General features: G+C 35.4%; 1 long non-coding RNA gene across 5 annotated transcripts in view; it reads left to right on the top strand.

Moving 5' to 3' along the window:
• The first annotated feature begins 4,943 nt into the window (after positions 1-4,943).
• LOC128249107 (uncharacterized) overlaps positions 4,944-22,960 on the top strand; it is a 94,423-nt gene continuing 76,406 nt past the window's right edge. Inside the window, exons 1-3 of one of the 5 annotated variants that reach the window (XR_016243730.1) lie at positions 4,947-7,447; positions 11,359-11,535; positions 11,743-11,909. This is a non-coding gene — a long non-coding RNA (uncharacterized LOC128249107). Of the gene's footprint in view, positions 11,536-11,742; positions 11,910-22,960 lie in introns of all 5 variants that reach the window. The other 4 variants (XR_016243732.1, XR_016243733.1, XR_008265234.2 and 1 more) reach the window with 4 other exon arrangements.

Here is a 22,960-nt window from a genome sequence, read left to right as displayed (position 1 = left end):
ATTCACTGAATGCTCTTTTACAAATAAAAGTTGTAGAACGTTAAACAATTTCTATTCCGAACTGATCAAATGCCATTCATGGATAATTGTCGGACAATTCTCACTCATTTTATTTGGAATCAAATGTTCCATACGTTTTCAACTGAATAATATTTAATAAATAAAAGATAAAATGTAAGGATAATTGAATAGTGAAAGTAAAACTATAACTTTTGTGTCAATGTACAACTATTAAATGCAGTATTGTACACCACAGGCTTGATAATATGCAGCTGGTAATATTCACACAACTTGACAATTAATTTGGGAGCAAATATTCGTGTTTTATTATGTGTAAAATGCAAAAATTCTAATATAAACTGCTCATGTGCTAATAGGCAATGATATGTCTGGAACAAGACTCTGAAAGCATTTTAATAATCTGAATTAAAAATCAAAGAAAAATATTAATGCTTCCATCCATGAAACACTCAAAGAACAACGACAATAAATTTGATATAATTATTAACGACTCGCAATTCCTATAGATTCTAATACAACCAAATAACTGACGAGAAATTCATTCTAAATAACAGAAGTGGCTCGAAGCGTTAGCTCTATAATGATTTAGTATCAGCTGCACAAGGGAAACCTAATATTTGATGTAGCATTGTCTTGTCAGATACAAATACACATGGTAAATAGAATTAATTTCATGACCTTTCCTCTACCGAGCCATCCATCATTGCTCGATTGGTCAATACAACTGAGTAAAGGGACCGTTCAGCTTCTTCAAATGGGAAGTTGGCTTTGTACGTCAAATAGCTCTCGTGAAATATAAACTACATTGCTGTTTACGACAAGGATGTCATCTAATGATGGAATCTCTTTACTGTTTAATAGACGAAGCCAATAATGCATTGTGTTTGACTGCAGCGTAGCAACAGGTATGCATCATTTCACCGACTTGCTCAAACACTACTCACCTGTTTAGACGTTTAGATTACGTGTTTGGCAGTTTTATTATCATATTCCTGTTGAGATAGAATGCCTTTATTTCAATGAATTTTGAAAATAATGAAGAAATTATTAAGATACTTGGTCATTATCAAGCTAGTATTTAGAACATAAATCAACAGAAAATAGTGATGGAAGGTTTTAGTTTATAACACTTTAAAAGAAGTTTCTATTATAAAATCACTGTAGGCCTTTTGCAAGTTGACATCACAAGGTCTGACTATCTACTAAGTCGCTCTACCTGTGGAAATGGCAGCGAAATCCTCTTCATGCTAGCCTTCAATAGGGAAATAAATACAGTTTTAAACAAAGTGTTCTTAGCTGAATGCCTTTGATTACAGATAAGCCGGGATAAGTTTCACCAGGATCTAGCGGTAACACTAACAACAGCATGCACACGAAAGTCAGTTTCACTCATCTACTCTGAATTCAAAAGATAACTAGTATTCTATATATTTTATTAGATTAAAGAGAAGCAGTTCTGATTAATTTGATATGATAAAGAAAGCGCTTTATACAAGTGTAACCGAAAGATCACCGTCAGATGTATGTTTTGTTTGTAAAGCAACATCACTGGATTCATTTTTAGTTTGCCTAACAATGCATCGCTTTGAGTGAGTTTGTCATATGTGCATTAAATGTAAAGAAATAAAATATTATATATTATTCAATAAATATTTTTATATCCTATTTAGATAATGAGAAACCTAAAATATTGTTCATATGAAGAATTTATTGATAATCTATAACACATTGGAGTATTAAAGAAATAATATTTAAAAGTTACAAAAAAGCAAACAATATCTTTCGCGTGGAACATTTAATCGTTTTGAAAATCTATCCATAAAACTGTCACTTTTATTAGAAAATATACTCATATTTGGTTAACAAGTTTGGTATATAAAGTAGTTTATGAGTGATAATTATATAAGTTTTATTAATTATAGTCTTTTAATGCCAGAACACTTTAAACGTGTTAGCATTAAACTTTTTCTCTTTAAAAGTTTCTTACAAATACAATAAAAATAATATTTATACAATATTCACTTCCTGGATTATTTCTTTTTCTTGTTTAATCTTTGCATTAACATCTCAGAATGTATATAACAATGTGATTTATTTGTTTAAATCCATGCAAATCTTTCATTTGATAAAAATTATACATCGTGATTTTCATACAAACATGGTAACTTATTAGTGTAATGTATCAGGAATAAATTGATCCACGTAAACGAGTATCGCATCAAGGAATTATTGCGATCTCGGATACCATAAATGAATATGTATGAAAACTAAATTCTTTTCAAATAATGTAGTGTTAGCAATCAATTAAAATTGGAAATTTGCAAAATATTAGGAAATTTGAATGCAATTTATTTTAAAATTTGTCTGTCCTCCACGATCGATACTACTACTACTACTACTACTACTACTACTACTACTACTACTACTACTACTACTACTACTACTACTACGATACTATGATCGCAAAGAATGCCTATGTCCATCCATCATTCAATTATTATTATTATTATTATTATTATTATTATTATTATTATTATTATTATTATTATTAATATCGAAAGGATTGATGTAACTCCTCCTGAAGATATAGATTCAAAATAAAGTACCAATGAATTATACAGTCACCGCTCAAAATTCTTCGCCTCCTACGTAAATTACAAATGATTATTATCAATATTGAAGGGTTAGAGATCAGCAAAATTTGAGCCAGGGACAATATGCTTTCCAGTAATTATCTGGATTGCCTGCTGAACTCAAATTATCTTTTATCCTTCCCGGGACGACAAAATTAAACAATAGGTAAATCCCGAGATTTACAAAGTTTGCTATTTTCTCCCATTTAAATTTCTGGTGATGTGCGCATACTGAAAGCAACTAAACCAACCAACTGTAGTTGTAGAAAGCTACGGCAGAAGTAGTCAGTACTCAAGATGACACAGTATTCATCTTACTAGATTGCATTTTACATTCGAAGCGTACGTAATATCTACGTAATATACAGCATTACGTAATGTACAGTATTACGTAATATATGGTATTTATGGACAGATTATGATGTAACAGAAATAGAGATTCGGTGTTACGTACCTTTGTATTAACGTAGTGTATTTATATTTCAAATTGGTTATCTCATAGATTCCGCTGATAGAAATGTGACCATCGGATTCTGGAATATCTAACTCATCATTTGTTCCCTCTGCAAACATTATATGTCAGTTAATGTTTGAATGATTATCTTCAATATTATAAAATATATATTGCCGAAATTAAGAAAGGAACGAATGCAAAAGATGAATATATGATGGAGAGGTACGCAAGAACCACAGAAAAAGAGATAAATACTACAAAGAAATGTAAAATATATCATTATACAGAAAGATGAAACCAAATAGATGTGAGATAGAATTGTAGAAGGGATATCTTGAAGATTTCATTACCAGAAATTTGAGAACAGAGACGACATAGTATAGTATAAGGAAAAAGAAAATGAGTGACGAAAATGGGTAATAGAGGACGGATTTAGGAGAGAAAATAGGTGTAATTAAAGCATGATAGAACAGTAGGAAGGATTACAGTGAAAATCAAAAGCGTAGTCCGAATGAAATAATATTGGAAACTTTGTGTGACATGATGCGAATTTTCAGTAATATAAAACTCTCCTGGACACAATGGAATTTACCTGTTAAACCAAGAATATAATAATACACGTACTATTTTCTTAATATTATTTATACCATTAAGGCGCCGTGCTGGTATAATCGTTAGCAGGCCGGATAAAATTATAAGCGGCATTGCACCCGTCTTTATATGCTGAGTTCAAATTCCGCCGAATTCGACTTTTCATTCTCCCGGGGTCGATAAAGTAGCACCATTTGAGGACTCGGGTCGCTGTAATCGTCTTACTCCTCCCCTGAAGTTGCTGGCTTTGTATATATATTCAATTTTAATTGAATATATATATATATATATATATATATATATATATATATATATATATATATATATATATATATATATATGGGAAAGAGAATAATACTCCAGTGAAATAACCGTTTCTCATAGACGATGAAAGTCCAAAGACTACCTGTTTAAATATTCCGCTTTGAAGATAGCAGCTGACTAGAGTCTTTGAGTAACTATGAAAGATACTCCAGAGTAAAAGCAATGTTTTGTTCATGATTGTATAGATAGTAAGAAGAGAAGAAGAATGGTTCCCGCAGGAGAAGTATTTGCCATTGTATAATAAGGAATTATATTCTACAGAAGAAATTAAGCGATGGTTATCAATTCCCGCTGAAGTTACTGATACAGTCCAGCAATTTCGAAAGCCATTACATACAGAAATTCACGCAATCATCCACTTTGATGGACACACTCCACACAAGCAGTATGGATATATATATATATATATATATATATATATATATATATATATATATATATATATATATATATATATATATATATATATATATATATATATGTATATGTATATAAAATTATATACATACAAACACATATTTATGTGTTTGTGTGTCTGTATATAAGTGTTTATACGTTTACGTATATAAAATGCACGCAAGCACATACACAAAGATGCAAACGCACGCACAATTACAGACAATCATGCATACATACACACATACACACAGTTATGTATATATATATATATATATATATATATATATATATATATATATATATATATATATATATGCATACGTACATGCAAATCCACGAGCACGCGTCTGCGTATGTTTATTTGCGTATAATTGTCTAAATACATACATACATACATACATTCATATATATATATATATATATATATATATATATATATATATATATATATATATATATATATATATATATATACATATGCCTCGTCATGTTCTTAATGTTCTTAACATTCATTTGTTTGTGTGTTGTAGGAAACTGTGTGAGGTTAAATGCGTGAGAGTATGATAAACTGCTTTCGACATGTGAGAATCATATGCTTTCCTGTGTTAATACGTACGGACATCGCTGTGTAAGCTTGTAGCATCTTGAAGGTCACACATACATATCGTTTATATTTGCATATAGTCTGTATGTGTTTTAGATATCCATATTATCTCCTTGAAAGTAAATAGTAGAATATTGAAGAGGTGGATCGTGATCCGGAATAAAAAGAGAATTCAAAATTTTATATAGGAGATGAAAGATAGTAATAGAATTCCAGTGATTTTTCCATGCTTTATTGTCAATGTCTTTCAAACCAATTCTATTTACATGCAGCTGTTGATGTGTTGCGTGTTTTCCTTTCATAATTTAATTGATCAGGGGCTGCCTACCGGTATTGTTACCTTTTAAGCCATTTCTGTTCATTCTTAATTGAATTAAACTCTTTATTGGCCGGCGACGTTGGGGCTTTAGTGGGAAATCAATGTGAAAGATTCTTTATCTCTGTCGTATCAAATATTCCCAGAGAACTTCTTCAAGGAAGTGTCGTGATAACATTTGCACCATTCTACTTCTATTTTAGCGTTGTAGTTTTGTTTCAATCTGATTAAGCTTAAAGTTGTTGAACACTTTGATTGACACGCAGTTACATGATAACATTAAGATAACAATCTCCAGAATATTATTATAAGTTTGCTCTGTCGCACACTAAATATTACATCATACATCAGGAAATGGTACAATTATTTGTTAAAAGTTAATCAGTTTCTAACATTAGAGGTTTGCAAGACCACTATTGAAATCTGGTTTCTTAAACGCTAAATAGATGATAGTTCTTCTTGTTCTTGTTCCTTAGGCGTTGATCAGCTCTGATCGATCAGTTCTGATCGATTAGTTCCATAACCAAGGGTATATTTGTTACGATATTCTCACTCTTTTCTCTCCGGAACTGCATTTTCGAGTCTATACTTTTCTTAAGACGCTAGAATTTGATATAAAGGATATTTAACTATTATTTTTAACAGATGGAGTTAGCAGGAAACAATCCTCACGCTGGTTTATTCATTAGTTGGATATTCAGATAAAGAAGGCAGTAATATGAATAAACAGCTGTCATTTAAAACAACATACAATGATCGCAACATGGTTTCTATAATATAATTATTATTTCCAACGTCATCTCAGCTGCAGTGCTGGAGGAATTTGCCATTGTCAAATTCTGTATTATTAGTTAAGAAGTGGTTAGGGTAGTGATATCGTTAGAGCGACGAAAACTTTGCCTAGCCTCCTCTATTTCAGTGCTTTGCGTTCTGAGTTCAAATCCCACAATGTCAACTGAGTTATTCATCCTTCGGCGCCGATAAAATAATGTACAAATCAAGTACTGGGTTCAATAATATCGTGTAACCATTCCCCTCAAAATCACTGGCCTTGTGTCTCAATTAAAAACAATTATTCAAAGTGTACATCAATGGGATTTATTGTTTGCAAATAAAGACTTCATGTGAGATATGTAATGTATGATGTACCGCTGAAAATATTTCTAGTCGTAACTGTTTGTTACAACTATAAATTAGTGTAAATGAACGACCTACCCTTCCTTTCTTTTATGGGAATTAATCTGCAATTTCAGATTTATATGAGTAAAAGTCATTATTGTTACTTTAATCTACGTAGATTCCCCAACCCTGTAATCGATTAAATCGAAAGCAACAAAAGCATGACATTTAACTAAATTACACAGGGATACAAGTTACACATCAATCACGACATTTTAATTCAGAATTTAGGAGGAGTTACAATATATAAGTGCGTGCGTGTCAGAATGCATGTATATCACACGGGCGCGCGCGCGCACACACACACACACACGCACACACACACACACACAGGCATATATACATACATATGTGTGTGTGTTGTGGCGAACGTCATGACATCCCCCTGCGAGAATAGACTTGACCAAACGACTATAAATGGTAGCGGACTGCGTGGGAGACCGTACAGGGTAGGCGTTTATCGCATGAAGTCGTATTGATAGTTTGTCGGAATATGGTTTAGTGGTTCGTATATAAGGTCGTGGAAAGTGTGTTGGATTGTGACGTTGTTCTTACTCAGCATCGTTATATGTTCTATTGTTACTACACGGCTATAGAGTAAAAAACGTATCGTCATAACAATATTGGCGACGAGCGTTCGAAGCTCACGCAGATCAGTTAACAAATTTTCGTGATACAAAGTTGTTAATGATTGAAGACCTATTAGCTTTTATATTACAGTTGCAAAAACAGAAGCAAGAACAGCAACAGGAGTTGCAGAAACAACTACTTCAGCAACAAGAAAAACAAGAACAGTTAATGGAGCTATGTCTTAAGAAGACCGGAAACACTATACGTTCATTTGCGCCAGACGACGTATCGAACTTTATAACAGAATTCACTTATGACTCAGAGGAAGGTATAACGTTTGCAGCGTACTTTAGAAGGTACGAAGAAATCTTTAGCAAAGATTTCAAGTCGCGGACGGGCAACGAAAAAAACCGTAAGGTGTCGTTTTGATAGTTTGTCGGAATATTGTTTGTCGGTTCGTGCATAGCTCGTGGAGAGTTTGTTGGATTGTTACGTTGTCCTAACCCAGCTTCATGATATGTTTTATTGTTAATACAAGGTTATAGTGTAAAAGATTATCGCCATAACAATGTTGGCGATACCATATGCATAGAGGAGTTCGATTCCCGGACTGGGCTTCGTGTTGTTGTTCTTAAGCATGACACTTTATTTCACGTTGCGACGTCACTAGTGGCAAGCTGTATCGGTCTTAACCTTTTCCATCGGTGGCGTGGAGATGGGAGCCTGGTATGCATGGGCACTACTGGTCTTCCATAAACAACTTGCTCAGACTTATGCAACGGAGGGGAACTTTCTACGTGCAATGGTCTTTACAGTTTACCTTCGTGCATTTGTTCTTTACGGGTGGGACATTGTACGTTTAGTTGTGTTGCATCCATCAGTGCAGGCAGTGTCTCGTCGCGCATCTCATTTAAATATGATACCTTGCTATATATAGTGTATTTTGGTTCGCATGTTGTGGTCACCTGTCGTATGTTGGCTAGTACAGGCAAACCCAACATACCGAGCAAAATTCAGTATGTGTAGCGAGGTATCTTATTTAAAGGAGACACGCGGCATGACACACCATGCATTGATGGATACAACACAAGTAGGTGTACACTATCTCATGATCGTCCAAAAGGATCGTTGTGTTGAATAAAGATTCTTACTAAGTTCATTTTCTGTTTCCTTTGGGGCAAAGGAATTAATCGATTACATTGACACCAGCACTCAACTGGTACTTATTTTATCGACCCCGAAAGGATGAAAGGCACACTCGACCTGGGCGGAATTTGAACTCGGAACATAGAGGCGGACGAAATGCCGCTAAGCATTTTGCCCGACGTGCTTACAATTCAGCCAGCTCACCACCTTACCTCTGTGGATAATAATGCAATTAAGTTAGATCGTCTGATTTACGTGTTTGAATTATATTATTTTTGTTGCCCACATCAGTCAATGCCTTAGTTTTCTATAGTGGAACAAATGCTTCCATTTTTTTTTGCTTCTTTCGTTCACAATGTCCAGGGTTGTGCATCACTAAGGAGATCAATTCAGATCGAAATACCGTATGTAACTATCTGCACCCGTTCTCTGCGATCCTTGAGATTGTATGTGTGTTTCTAACATACAAATATTTCATTGCCGACTTTCAACGTTTGTATATACGTTGTAGATATCGTTATCTATCTATCAGTTGTTCACCTACATTTTTCATCCGCTGTAAGTAATGAGGAAACTGCAGCTAAATTCTGCTTTATATAATATTCGGTTTGGGTATTAAACCTTTTTACTACAGCTATTAAAAATCTATTAATGCTCACATATCATCTCGGCGAAAAATCTTTGAGGAGAAATGAAAACAGCAATGAAACAAGCTTAAATTTTCAGAGGTGGGGAGATAAACGTGAATGAGAGGGGAATCGAAAGATACAAAAAATTGGGGTATGAGAGGAGGAAGTGAACATGATATGAAAATAGTGTTCATGAGGCTTACATAAACACTTCATGATTATAACCTGTAATTTAACACTAAATGATATTCTGGATTATTTTATTTGTCTTAACTTATTGAGGTTTTGCACGTTTTCGATAGTGTTGGTTTTGTTTTTTAAATTTCTCATCGTTATGTTTTTGTACAAGCACTGGTTCCTCGCTCTCCCTCATGTATTTCATCAGCATGTAATTTAAATTCTGTTCTGAAAACAAATTTTACGTCCTACGTACTTCACATCCGCCATCACGACAAACACTACTACCACCTTCACTACATTTACTACTACTACTACTACTACTACTACAGATGTCAGTTCTGATGCCTTTAATATACTATCATTATTGGTGTTGTTTGCTTTATAGATATATCTAAATACATCTCAAGAGCCTAGCATGTATTTGTATTACATGTTGTCTACGTGCATTTTATAACTATCATTTTGAATTATTGTGTATAGGCGCACGAGTGGCTGTGTGGTGAGTAGCTTGCTTACCAACCACTCGGTTCCGGGTTCAGTCCCACTGCGTGGCACCTTGGGCCAACCAGCGTCTTGTGAGTGGATTTGGTAGACGGAAACTGAAAGAAGCACGTCGTATATATATATATATATACATATATATATATGTGTGTGTGTGCGCGCGTTTTTTTGTGTGTCTGCGTTTGTTCCCACCCCCATCATTGCTTGATAACCGACGCTGGTGTGTTTACGTCTCCGTAACTTATCGGTTCGGCAAAAGAGTCCGATAGAATAAGTACTAGGCTTAGAAAAAATTAGTTCTGGGATCGATTTGCTCGACTAAAATGCCCGTGCTTCAGCATGGCCGCAGTAAGATGACTGAAACAAGGAAAAAGAATAAAAAGACGAGTGTGTTGTGATATTTATATTCTCTCTCTTTCTCTCTTTCTATGTTAACTTTGCCAAGAGTTTGTGGAGATGGCCAAATTTGAAAAATACAGACTTGAATGATTTGCTGACTGACCGAAAGCAGGTGAAATGACTGAAATAAACAGCAAATATGTTCTTAGGTTTATCTTCCATAACATCCTGACATCGCACTCATCCTTTTCTCGCCTCTCAAGCTCAACTAGAAGCAAAATTCTGAACCTTAAACTGATGTTTGACCCATTTTTGGTGTCAGAAACGGCTGATACTGAATTTCCCTACAATTAGTACATTCTATCTCATGTAGTACACTTTCTTTCATTGAGAACTAAAAAGAGCCTGAACTAAATAACGGCTGAACTAAATAGAGTCTGAACCATTTTATTTTGTTTCTTTACCTCTTTTCTTTTTGTCTCACATAACGGCCTGACGTAGTGCGCTCATGCCTGTCACACTGTCTCTGACTCTAACAGACTTACAGAAGCGGAGATTGTATTATATTATTTTTGCCGCTCACATCTGCGAATGATTTGTTGTAGAGTTTTATATTGGAACAAATGTTTTTATTATCTCTGTCATATAAAAATGGTTTCGGAAACCGTGAATCGATAACATTATAATTGTTATTATAGCTATGAGCTCAGTATGGTTTTTGATAACATGAGCACTTTTCTGCTGCGACAGTGGGCTATAACTTGTAGAAATAGGGGCCATGCTACCTCCAACTTATCTTTCCCATGCCCTTTAATCAATCTAGTGATAGAGTGCTCTTTGTAATATTTTAGTTGCTCCCATTTTGTAAGCATTTCGCAATAGCGTTACCTCAATAAAATACGATTTATCCTCTCCATTTCGCAATGTTATCCTTCACTGTCCCTAATGGTACTACGATTGGGGACATAATAGTACCGTCTTTATTTTCCATACCCTAATGATTTCATACTTCAACTTATTAGAATTTGTCAACTCTTCTGCTTTTTCATTTTCTATTCGTGTGACGAAGAGACGTAATGGGTCAATAAGGAGACTTCGCTTCGACAGTGGAATATCCATTTCGCAATGTTATCCTTCACTGTCCCTAATGGTACTACGATTAGGGTATAATAGTACCGTCTTTATTTTCCAGCTGTTCTGACGGTATTGAAGATGTGTAAATATCATTGCTGGTTACATAGTTACCGTTCTTCCTGTGGCTATCAAAGGTACGACTGGTGGTGCTGGTATCGGTTGTATTGCAGTTGTTATATTTCAGAGTTTGAACGAGAGAAGTGCATTTAGCCTTAATTCCATCTGCCTATTTCTTTCCTACATCTTCGTCACTTCGTTATCTCATGGTGCTTTTTGCAATACCATTTCCCTTAAAATCAGTTTAAAACAATACATTTCTGCTGTGTTTCAACACTTAGCGAGAACAGTTAAAGAACTGATCAACCATCCTTCCTGATTGATAAATCCACCACAGAATGCACAGCAAAAACATAAGAACTTACGGAAGAGAGAACAATAAAACGGATTTTTGTTCAGCGATGACAAAAGAACAAAAGAACAAAGAAAAGAAGCGAAAGAGAAAGAAAAAATATAAGGCAATTATTTTTCTTCTAAAGTAAAAATCATTGGCATGGATTATGTTGCCTTTTTTGCAACATATATATATATATGTCTATATATATATATACATAATACATACATACGTATATATATATGCATACACACACACACATACACACACATATATATATATATGCAGTCTAGCGATGTTGGTTATGTTTTAACTTTTCTTTGTCTTACAGGGATACGTTATTTGACTACGATGTAAATATGTTGTGCTTTCCTTCAACTGTAGTGGAGAAAAAAAAAACGCCTGCTATAAATTACATTCATCTTTATACTCTGTGGACATATTTGTCTTCTAACAGCTTCAGCAACAGCTTGGTAAAAATAAAGAAGCAAACATACAGTAAGTTATTTACTTATTTACTTCCACTTGCTTGTCTTTAGGGCACTCAATGTTCAGCAAAATCAACATCAGAACTGTTATTCTACTGATATTATACAGATTTATGAACGGATTCCGAAATATTACTTCTTGTATGCATTCACTTCCTTCCACAAAACGAACATTTACATATGAATTCAAGCTCACACACATAAGTATTTATCTATCTCACTGGAAATATTCGTCGCTCTCGTAGTATATATGTGTGTGTGTGAATACATACATACATAGATATGTACACACATATGTGTGCATACATATATATAGAGAGAGACAACGAGAGAGTGAATAGATACATTAATACAGTTTGTATGTATGCATATGCATATATTTATGTAAATATACACACTATATAAAAATAATATGCATATATATATGTACATATATATATATATATATATAATATATATATATATATATATATATATATGTATATACACACACACACACATATATATATATATATATATATATATATATATATATATATATATATATATACATACAGAGAGAGAGAGAGTTAATATATCTATATCTATATACCCATAGTTACCCTATCTAATATTAACTGTATAGATCATGGATGGTTCGAAGTGTACCATATGTTTATAGAACACAAGTCTGGTTCTTAATATATATATATATATATATATATATATATATATGCATGTATGTATGTATGCATGTTTGTATGCATATATATGTGTGTGTGTGTGTGTGTGTGTGTGTGTGTGCGTGTGTGCGCGCGTGTGTGTGTATTTGATGTAATGTCTGATATAAGATTTACATTGTTCAATTAAATGGAGTCGCATGAAACGATCGTACTGCATTTCCTCTGGATATCCTTGTTGCTTATTTTGATTATATATATATTTATATATATGCGAGTTAGTGGACAAGCAAAAGAAAGGCACTCAACCAATTTATTGGGAGTCATATGCTTGGATCAAAACAGTTTCATTCAAATTCGTTGGTAGCCTTAGATTTAGAAGAACTGTGCTAGTCATCAGCGAAATAGCGATAAGAAATCCGTCAGGTTGTCAGGATTAAGTAGGACAGGGCGGCATGTGCAGGTATATATTTCTATCGTGGGTGTGTAGACGCGCTCATATAGATTCGCATGCATGTGTATATCGATGACAGTGTTCGCATGTGTACACGGCCACGAAAGTGCATCTCTCCAAACACACACACACGAACACACACACATGCTCATAAACATACGCATACACAAACACAGACATGCGCATGCTTACGCACACATGCACACACATACATGCATACATCACATGCGTATTCATTCATATGTACATATGTATATTTGCATGGTTTTACGTATGCATACCAGTTTGTGCTCACATACGCATGCGCGTGCACATGTTCATGCGCACTTGTGCGTGCGCAAGTATATACGCGCAAATCAAGCGTTGGTGGTTGGTATGCCTTGGGGGCTAGTAAACGTTGGGTATTGGTAAATGGTGGTCCTGCTCATGGGTGGGCTGGTTTGTAGGGCGGTGCAGGCGATGCAAAGTAGCAGCTGGTGCTAAGGTGGCATATCCAGGTTGTCGGAAGTCAGAGGTCTGAAATTTGCCAGAAGGGCATATCGGTGCAATACGATAAATCGTATATTTTGTTGATGGATACTGCGGGTTATATATATATATATATGTAAAATGTGTGTGCGTATATATATATAAAAATATATATATATGTACACACAACTCATAATAATTGTCACAAATTCTTGATATGTAAGGGTAACATGTGAGTATATTTGTGTGAATATGTTTGATGCGTATTGGTGCCGTTATTAAAGGTTTAGTCAGTTCTTATTGGTAACCTTTTATAACAAACATTTAATAAATTGCATTTATAGAAATTTGATTTATAGAAGGTGTGGTAAGTAAATAAACGATATATTTTCTGAATTATCTAGTGAAAATAATTGAATATTATTTGAGCATCGAATATATGTGGTATTTAATCTTCTCTTGACTGAGAATCCAATACCAACAACTACTGCCAACATGTTGCCCACGCAAACTCATTTAATAACTTCTCTTCTTTGACAATTCACCGATATTCGGTGTTGATAACAATGAAGCGAAGGCGTAATTTGCGTCAATATAAAGCTCCGTCTCCCTTCTGTGATACACACATACGTACATGCATACATACATACATACATATATATATACATACAGACATACATACATACATATATAATTACATACATACATAAATACATACATACATACATGCATGCATGCATGCATGCATACATACATATATATATGTATATATTTATATATATACATTATTTTATATATGTATATATATTTATATATACACATATGTGTATACACACATACACGCCTACATAAAGTAGATATATATACAGATATACATGCATACAAACATACGCGCACACACACACACACACACACATATATATGTATACACATGTATGTTTGTATGTGTTATGTATGTATGTAATTTATACATGCGTATATACATATATACGTATCATAATTTATTTGTACAGGGTGGAGCAAAGCTACGCTAACAGTGTGTATATTACATGTATAATCAGGTATACACACAGTCACACACACACACACACACACACACACACACACACACACACACACACACACACACACACATGTATATATATATATATATATATATATATATATATATATATATATATATATATATATACTGTCCTAATACTAATATTGTCATTGAAAGCTTTAAATGATGAGTTGATAGTAAGCCTACAACCGATGAAGGGTCGTTCTCTGTGTTTATATTTCTCTCTCCTTGTTTGCGTATTTAACCTGTTTGTTTTCGTACTTCATGTTGTTTACACAGTTGGTAACGTCCTGTACCCATATATGCACATATGTAGATACACAGACACACAGACACACACACACATACACACAAACATATATATATGTATGTATGTATCCATATATGCATACATATATACATATATGTACATGTATATATATACACATATATATACATATATATATACGCACATATACATATGTACGTGCACACACGTACGTACGCATACATACACACGTACACATACACACGTACACATGTACACGGCGAGCTGGCAGAACCGTTAGCACACCGGGCGAAATGCTTAGCGGTATTTCGTCTGCCCGCTACGTTCTGAGTTCAAATTCCGCCGAGGTCGACTTTGCCTTTCATCCTTTCGGGGTCGATTAAATAAGTACCAGTTACGCACTGAGGTCGATATAATCGATTTAATCCGTTTGTCTGTCCTTGTTTGTCCCCTCTGTGTGTAGCCCCTTGTGGGTAGTAAAGAAATAACACATAGATATACATAAATGTGTACACACACACACACACACACACACACACACACATATATATATATATATATATATATACATACACACACATATACATTTATATAGATATATATGTATACAATCGTACACGCACATATATATATATATACACATATATATACACAGATACATACATACGCACACACATATACTAATATACACATATACATATATATGCATGAAGAACTCCCACGTCTATATCACCTCCTCCTTTTCTTTTCCTTCACATATGCTTTTGTATTTTATATCTATATATATATATATTCTTTCCTATCCCCCCCCTTATTTGTGTATATATTGGTTTTATATGTATACTTGTCAGGAAAAATCTTTTGCTATTTAAGAAAACACTAATACACACATTTCTCAGTTTGAAAACGGCTACTCGAAACTCATATCATAGTAACTTGCTGTAAAAATTATTATTAATGTTAAAATACGTACTCATCTTTTCATATATACATATATATCTATCTATCTATATGTGTGTGTGTGTGTGTGTGTGTGTGTGTGTGTGTGTGTGTGTGTGTGTGTACATATATATATATTTATTTATTTATATATTTATTTATGGGTTTCAGCCAAGTGGCTGCGGTCATGCTGGAGCACCACCGTGATTTTCCGTCTTTATGCTGTGCTCTCTTCACGTTCCTTGCATGGCTCTCCTCCTCCACCTGATATAGTCCAATCAAGAGTTTTGATGGCACATCTGGTGTATAATAGAATTTGACATCGCTGCCCTAAACTGTGTCTCATTTCGAGCCATTGGTTCGTCTAGTATCGTGGAGAGGAGAGCATCAAGTTTTGTCTTGAAGACCTCTGCATCCATGTCTTGCAGGTCTCTCGAATATTTTGGCAGGGCATTGAAGAGCTGAGGTCCTCTAAAACCGAGGCTGCTGCAGTATCTCGTTCTTATGGGAGAAGCAGTGGACGGCACCTTTGGCACCATGCAGTGGCGACCCGTGTGGGCATTCCTGTAGTACTTGATGCCAAAGTTTGGCACCAGTCCTTCCAGTATTTTCCATATGTATATTATAACATATCTTTCCCGCCTGCGCTCCAGGGAGTAGAGACCTAGTGCCTTCAGTCGTTCCCTGTAGTTCATCTGTTGGACTGTAGCGATCTGTTTTGTATAGTGCCGCTGAATTGCCTCGCGTTCTGCTGTCTGCTTAACACTGTGTGGTGACCACAACTGAGAGCAATAGTCTAGGCGGCTCAGAACAAATGTCTTCCACAGAGTCAACATGACTTTTTGATTCCTTGTACGGAATGTCCTCAGTATCCACCCTGCCAGTTGTCTGCACTTTGCTGTCAACTTGACCATGTGCATGTGAAATGATGCATCACTACACATGTTGATGCCCAGATCTCTTACTGTTTGTGGTTCTGGGGTTGCAGTACCTCCAGGTCCTGTGTATGCCAGTTGGGAGGCACTTGTGGCCTTGTAGCGCAGTACTTGAAATTCTTTTGCATTGAACTGCATATTATTTTGCTCTGCCCACTCATATATGGCATTTAGGTCATTCTGCAGGCTTACAATATCATCAGGATTATTTATTGCCTGAGATAGCTTTGTATCATCAGCGTAGCTAGTGACAGTGGCTCTCCGAGTGACCGTGGGCATGTCCAGAAGGGCCACTATGAACAGTAGTGGCCCCAGAACAGTTCCTTGCGGAACACCGCTCAATATTTATGTTTCCCTAGATAGTTCTCCATTGGCTGCAACTGTCTGACTTCTACCATTCAGGAAGTCATGCAAGCCACTCTCCTAATTTACCAGCTATGCCAAGGTTTCGCAGCTTGTGACATATCAAGCCATGATCAACATTGTCAAAGGCTTTTGCAAAGTCGAGATATATCACATCAACATTTGAATGGTCAAGTAGCTGCTTCAGGACCCAGTCATAATGCTGCAAGAGCTGCGTGAGGCAGCTTCTACCTGGACGGAAGCCATGCTGGGTCTCATTCAGCAAGTCATTTTCTTCTAGGATCGCAATCAATCTCCTTCTGACAATTCGTTCCATGACTTTGCTAATATGTGAAGTCAGAGAGATGGGCCTGTAGTTCCCAGCCTCTGCTCTGCTTCCACCTTTATGGACAGGACATATGGTGCCTTCCTTCAGCTTTTTGGGAAGTTAACCATTTGCAAGGAAACTCTGGAAGAGTATCCAGAGTGGTTCTGCTAATTCTTGTTTACTCGACTTTAAGAGGACAGCTGGGAAACCATCGGGGCCAGTTGCCGAATTTGAGCTCATTTCGTTTATGGCAGGTATTGCATCTTCCTCTTCAATGTCAATGTAGGTAATGGATGCAGTCTTTTTTTGCTGAGTGCTATTGTCAAAGAAATCAGCTGGGTTCTTTATCTGCATGCGACTCAGAGAAGTGAAGACACTCTTGAATTGTGCACTGAGCACTTCACTTATCCGTGTGGGATCTGCAGTCAGTGAGCCATTAGGCAGGAATAGGGGTCCTATCTTATACTGTACCGTAGCAGTCTTCTTTGGAAATCTATAGAAAGCCTTGGGGTTTGTTTTTATGCTTTCTACTGCTCTCTTTTCTTTCTCTGCTCTCTCCTTTTCATGGGAGAGTTTAATCTTGTTTTCTATTTCTAACATTGTTAGTTTTAATTTAGCCCTTTTCCTATCCTCCAGTTCTCTATTTAACTGGTTTGAGACCTTTGTTCTGTGTCTCATAAGGATTTTCCTGTCTCTAGGAATTCTATTGGCATGTTTGCTGGTCTTTCTATATGGCACGTATTTGATGCATATGTCTTGTATGGTTGACATAAAATGACTTAGTTTGAGGTCATTGTTTTGTATAGAAAGGTTGTCATGCCAGTTTTGATTTCGAATCTCTCTGCGAATTGACTTCCAGTCCGCCCTGTGGAAATTCAGGTTGGATATTGCTTGAGTCCTCCTGGTAGGGTGGGTGTCAGTGGGTTGTCTAGGACCATACCTAGTTAATTCTATAATGTTATGATCTGAGAGAGATGTGGGCGTTATTTTCACATTATGGATTAGGCTCACATTATTTGTGAAACAGAGATCTAAAATATTGCTTCCCCTGGTTGGTTGGAGTATCACTTGTTCCATGAACAGCATGTTGGTTAGTTCTAGCAATGATTTTGCCTGGCTTTGTTCATGCAGTGACATCCCAGAGAGCATGTGACCTTCAGGCCATTTAACATTTGGGAGGTTAAAGTCGCCGAGGAAAAGTATGTTGATGTGTTGGTCCAGATTTGTCAAGACCACTTCTATGCGTCTGAGGCTGTCCTCAAATTTATATATATATGTATATATATATGTATATACACACTCTTGGAAATGGATGGCGTTCGATCATACGTAATATAAATTATATGTATATATATATATATATATATATATATATATATATATATATATATATATATATATATATATGTGTGTGTGTATATATATATATATATATACACACTCTTGGAAATGGATGGCGTTCGATCATACGTAATATAAATTATATGTATATACATATATATATATATATATATATATATATATATATATATGCATCTATACACACATATATGTACATGCATATATGGATATAGGACGTCAAAAAACCTAAACATAATGAGAAACCAGCGCATAAAAACAAAATCATGTATTATTTGTTTTATATATTTTTGGTACGTATACATCCATTTATAGATGGGTATACTCAGAGAATGACACCTCGTCATTTTGCATCCACCAGTGTTTATATGTAAGATCATGGAATTGCTCGTCTGTAGGTCTTGGCAATGATAGAACGTAAATACATTGACTGTGACTTCGAAGTTTTGGTTTGCTCTCTTTCATGAAACTATGCTTTACAACATTTTTTTTTCTTTTTTTTTTTGTGGTGCGAAAAAAAAACGGGTAAGTCACAGTTTGATAAATTCGAGCAAATCAAATTTCGATTTCACTGAAACGTTTTCATTGTAAATGTTTCAACTCTTACACAAGTACCAACACATACTCGTATACACATATACACATGCATATACACACATACATACACACATATGCTTTAATATATCTATATATATGCACATATATATATGTATTTAAGTATACATACATACATACACACACACACACACACACACACACACACACACACACACACACACACACATATATATATATATATATATATATGTATATATATAATATACTCTAGGAGAAATCTATAAATTTTAATCAGTCATTGCATAACTTAATTTAACTTCGATAAAATACAAGTGACCATCGTAAAGGGCTCGTATATTTTATATAGAATATCGCCAAAGACGAATATTGTTGGCGCATCAGTTACTAGCAACACTGTGTGTCAATGATGTAAATCTCTGACATGTTAGAGTCGCTAACACTAGCAGCAATATCTGAAGTAAATACAACCTGTCAGTGAACATAGAGTAATGAATTGCTGAATAGTTCACAATGATGCTTGAATTTAATTTTGTTGATTCCACTGTTTTTTTATTCTCTCTCTATTTTTTCACAGTCAGGTGGTATATGCACAATGGTAGTCGTTTACGTCTGATCAACATATTCAATTTATTTCAAATAATGTCGTTATCCGACGCCGGCTCAATAATTATATATTTATCGTGTGGCATATCATAGCATGAATAATGAACTCTCTAGTGTCAGTAATTTATAAGAGACCATGTGCTAAGAATGTATCGTTCATATATATCTAGATAACTATTTACAACAGTGGCTGCGAATACGGTATGAAGGTCACTCGACAGAATTCTTAAAGCGTGGAACAGACTGCTTTTACGGTAACCTTTCCAGCACTTTACGTTCTGAATTCAAATCCGATCGCAGTGAATTTTGTCTTCCATTAACTTTTTGTGGATAAATAAACTACTCTTTGCCAGGATCAATTCTTTTCTCTCTCTGCCACCATTTCTTTCCGCATGTCAGACTTGATCCCTTCTGGAGGGAATCAAATGCGAAATAGATCAGAGAAGGATACGTTCTGCCGGTTCAAGAAATTCTCAAGACACGATGTATATTGAGTCCGCTCCCCTACAACTCCATGATGGAGTGGAAAGCTCCAGACAATGTAATGCAACATATTGATTTATTTGTTGGCTTCATTAGTGAGAGGAAGGTAGTCGTTTTATGATGAAATCGCAAAGCACACTGAAGCAATGTCTGTCGATCTTTACTTCTTCTGTTCACTGAGAAACTGTTTGGGAAGATTGATAGCTGCTTTTGGCTGACCATCGTAACAATTTTAATTACATTACACACAGAGTATGGGTTAAAGTCAGTCGGTGTGTTCTATGGCAATATTATAGCATCAAAAATGAACAGACGTCAGTAGACAGTTAGATCACTATTGCAACAAAGAATGTGTCGTTCGTATAAGCCGACGTACCTAGTTTAATATAATCTCTCAAGATTATATTACGGGGTGAAATACGATTGTTATTTAATAAATAGTCATTCGTTGGATCAGAGGTAAAATAGAAATTATCTAATATATTAAGAGAGCAGAGTTGAAAGATTACTTAAAGAGTTTTCCGTTAGGAGATTTCGGTTGAAACGGATTTTATTTGCAAAACAATATTCACAAAGAAATTCTGGTAAAAAGAGAGAAAAGAGATGACGGGAAATTAAGAACGAGGAAATAATAAAAATAGAGTGGTGGATAAAAGGTGGAAAAGTATAAAGAAGTGAGCGAAGAAAAAGATAAAATTATACACATACCTCTATGAACATTGCCGTCACAGTTTTTTTTATTTTTTTCAATACGTGCATTCTGGTTCAAACGGGATTTCTTTAAAAGTAAAGATGATATATAATGAGATGGGAGGAATGGGATGCCTGCGCGAGTGTCTGTGTGTTTGTGTATGTGTATGAGAGAGGGAGAGACAGACAGAGACAGATAGACAGGCAGACAGAGAAAGAAAGAGAGGGAGAGAGAAAGAGGGATATTATTTTGTATAGCAGTGAAGAAGTAGACTGAAGAAAAAATAAAAAGACCACATCGAAAGTAGATTTAAAACAAAAGTACAGGTTCCTACAAATCAAGAACGTTCTACAGAAGAAGTGAAATGCATGTAAGCCACCGAAGGCTGGGATAAGTGTAAATGCAGAAAAGCCATCAACTAAGTGAATAAAAAGTATTCACATTTAATATTGCAGAATATAGTGAAAATATGGTACATTAAAAGCTTTGCGCATCTGTCTGTCTGTCTGTCTGTCTGTCTGTCTGTCTGTCTGTCTGTCTGTCTGTCTGTCCGTCCGTCTGTCTGTTTATCTATATATCTACTTATCTATCTATCTATCTATCTATCTATCTATCTATCTATCTATCTATCTATCTATCTATCTATCTATCTCTTCTCACGGACGTGCTGTCACATCGGCTGCGAAGGTAAACGTTTATTTGACCTTTTACTGTCCACATTTTGTTGGAATTTTTTAATAATTTTGTTGCGAAGCACCTAGGCTTCATTTGTGTGTATTTTCAAGGGCAGGAATTGACCCCCAGGGGCAGTTTCGGCCCTAGCAAAATACAAAAATTTCCTTCTTGACATTTGAAAAATGTCGAGAAACATAATTTTGGAACGCTTGTCTTGTTCTTTTGACAAGCATTTCCCGAGGCTTCAGATGCCAGAAGAGAAAAAAGAACAGAATAGCGCGTGCTCATGCAGTGACACGAACGCAGTTGCTATAAACGTCACAAAGACTGTGAGTACAGCTACTAACAGCCCTCTCACCACCACCACCACCACCACCACCACCAACACCAACAACAAAAACAAAACTGTAACCAAGGTTACAAAACCATGCGTGAAAACCGTCACAAATGTCTCTGACGTAAGCACCACTGCTGCTGACGCCATCATCACCACCACCAACGACAACAACAACAACAACAACAACAACAGCAACAACGACAACAACAACAACAACAGCAACAACAAGGAAGTAAAGTTATCGGCAGTCAGCAATGACACCATCACCTGTTCAACAAACTCTGCTGCCACTACCACCACCTTTGAACCAGGCAGTACATACACCAACATAAACAAAAATATCCAGAAGAACATGTCCGCCAGCACAACAAAAACAAATTTCGCAAATGCTCTAAAGGAAAAAAGAACAACAGTGACATTCACACAAAAACAAATAAAAGACACAAAATCCCTTCTTACGAAAGAAGGAGATGATGTCAGAATTAACATCCCAAAAGATATTATAGAAATGAAAAACAAAAAGTGCATCATTTATAAACTGGTAAACACAAAAACCAGACGTGTAGAAAATGTTAGCACAGATAAAATTGAAGTTTGTCTTAGAAAAATTTGGCCTTATCAGAATCATGTCACCTGGGGAAGGAAATTTGGAACGGTGCAAGTAAGGTTTCTGGATGAAAATTTAGCTAAACAATTTTCGACACTCTCTCTCCGCACAGATGACTTGGTAATGATACCGAGTTATCTAGGACAGAGAGTGACCAAAGTTATGATAAAAAATGTGCCATCGGAGGTGGACACCCAATGGCTGATATCGGCCGTGTGCCTGGAAATGGAGGAGGCAAATATTTTGGAGATTACGGTCGGAGAGGAAA

This window comes from Octopus bimaculoides, chromosome 11 (genome assembly GCF_046866305.1).
Source record: "Octopus bimaculoides isolate indiv1 chromosome 11, ASM4686630v1, whole genome shotgun sequence".
In the NCBI taxonomy this organism is placed as follows: Eukaryota; Metazoa; Mollusca; class Cephalopoda; order Octopoda; family Octopodidae; genus Octopus; species Octopus bimaculoides.
Note: the sequence above shows the minus strand (reverse complement) of the source record. Positions and strands in the feature narration are given on the sequence as shown.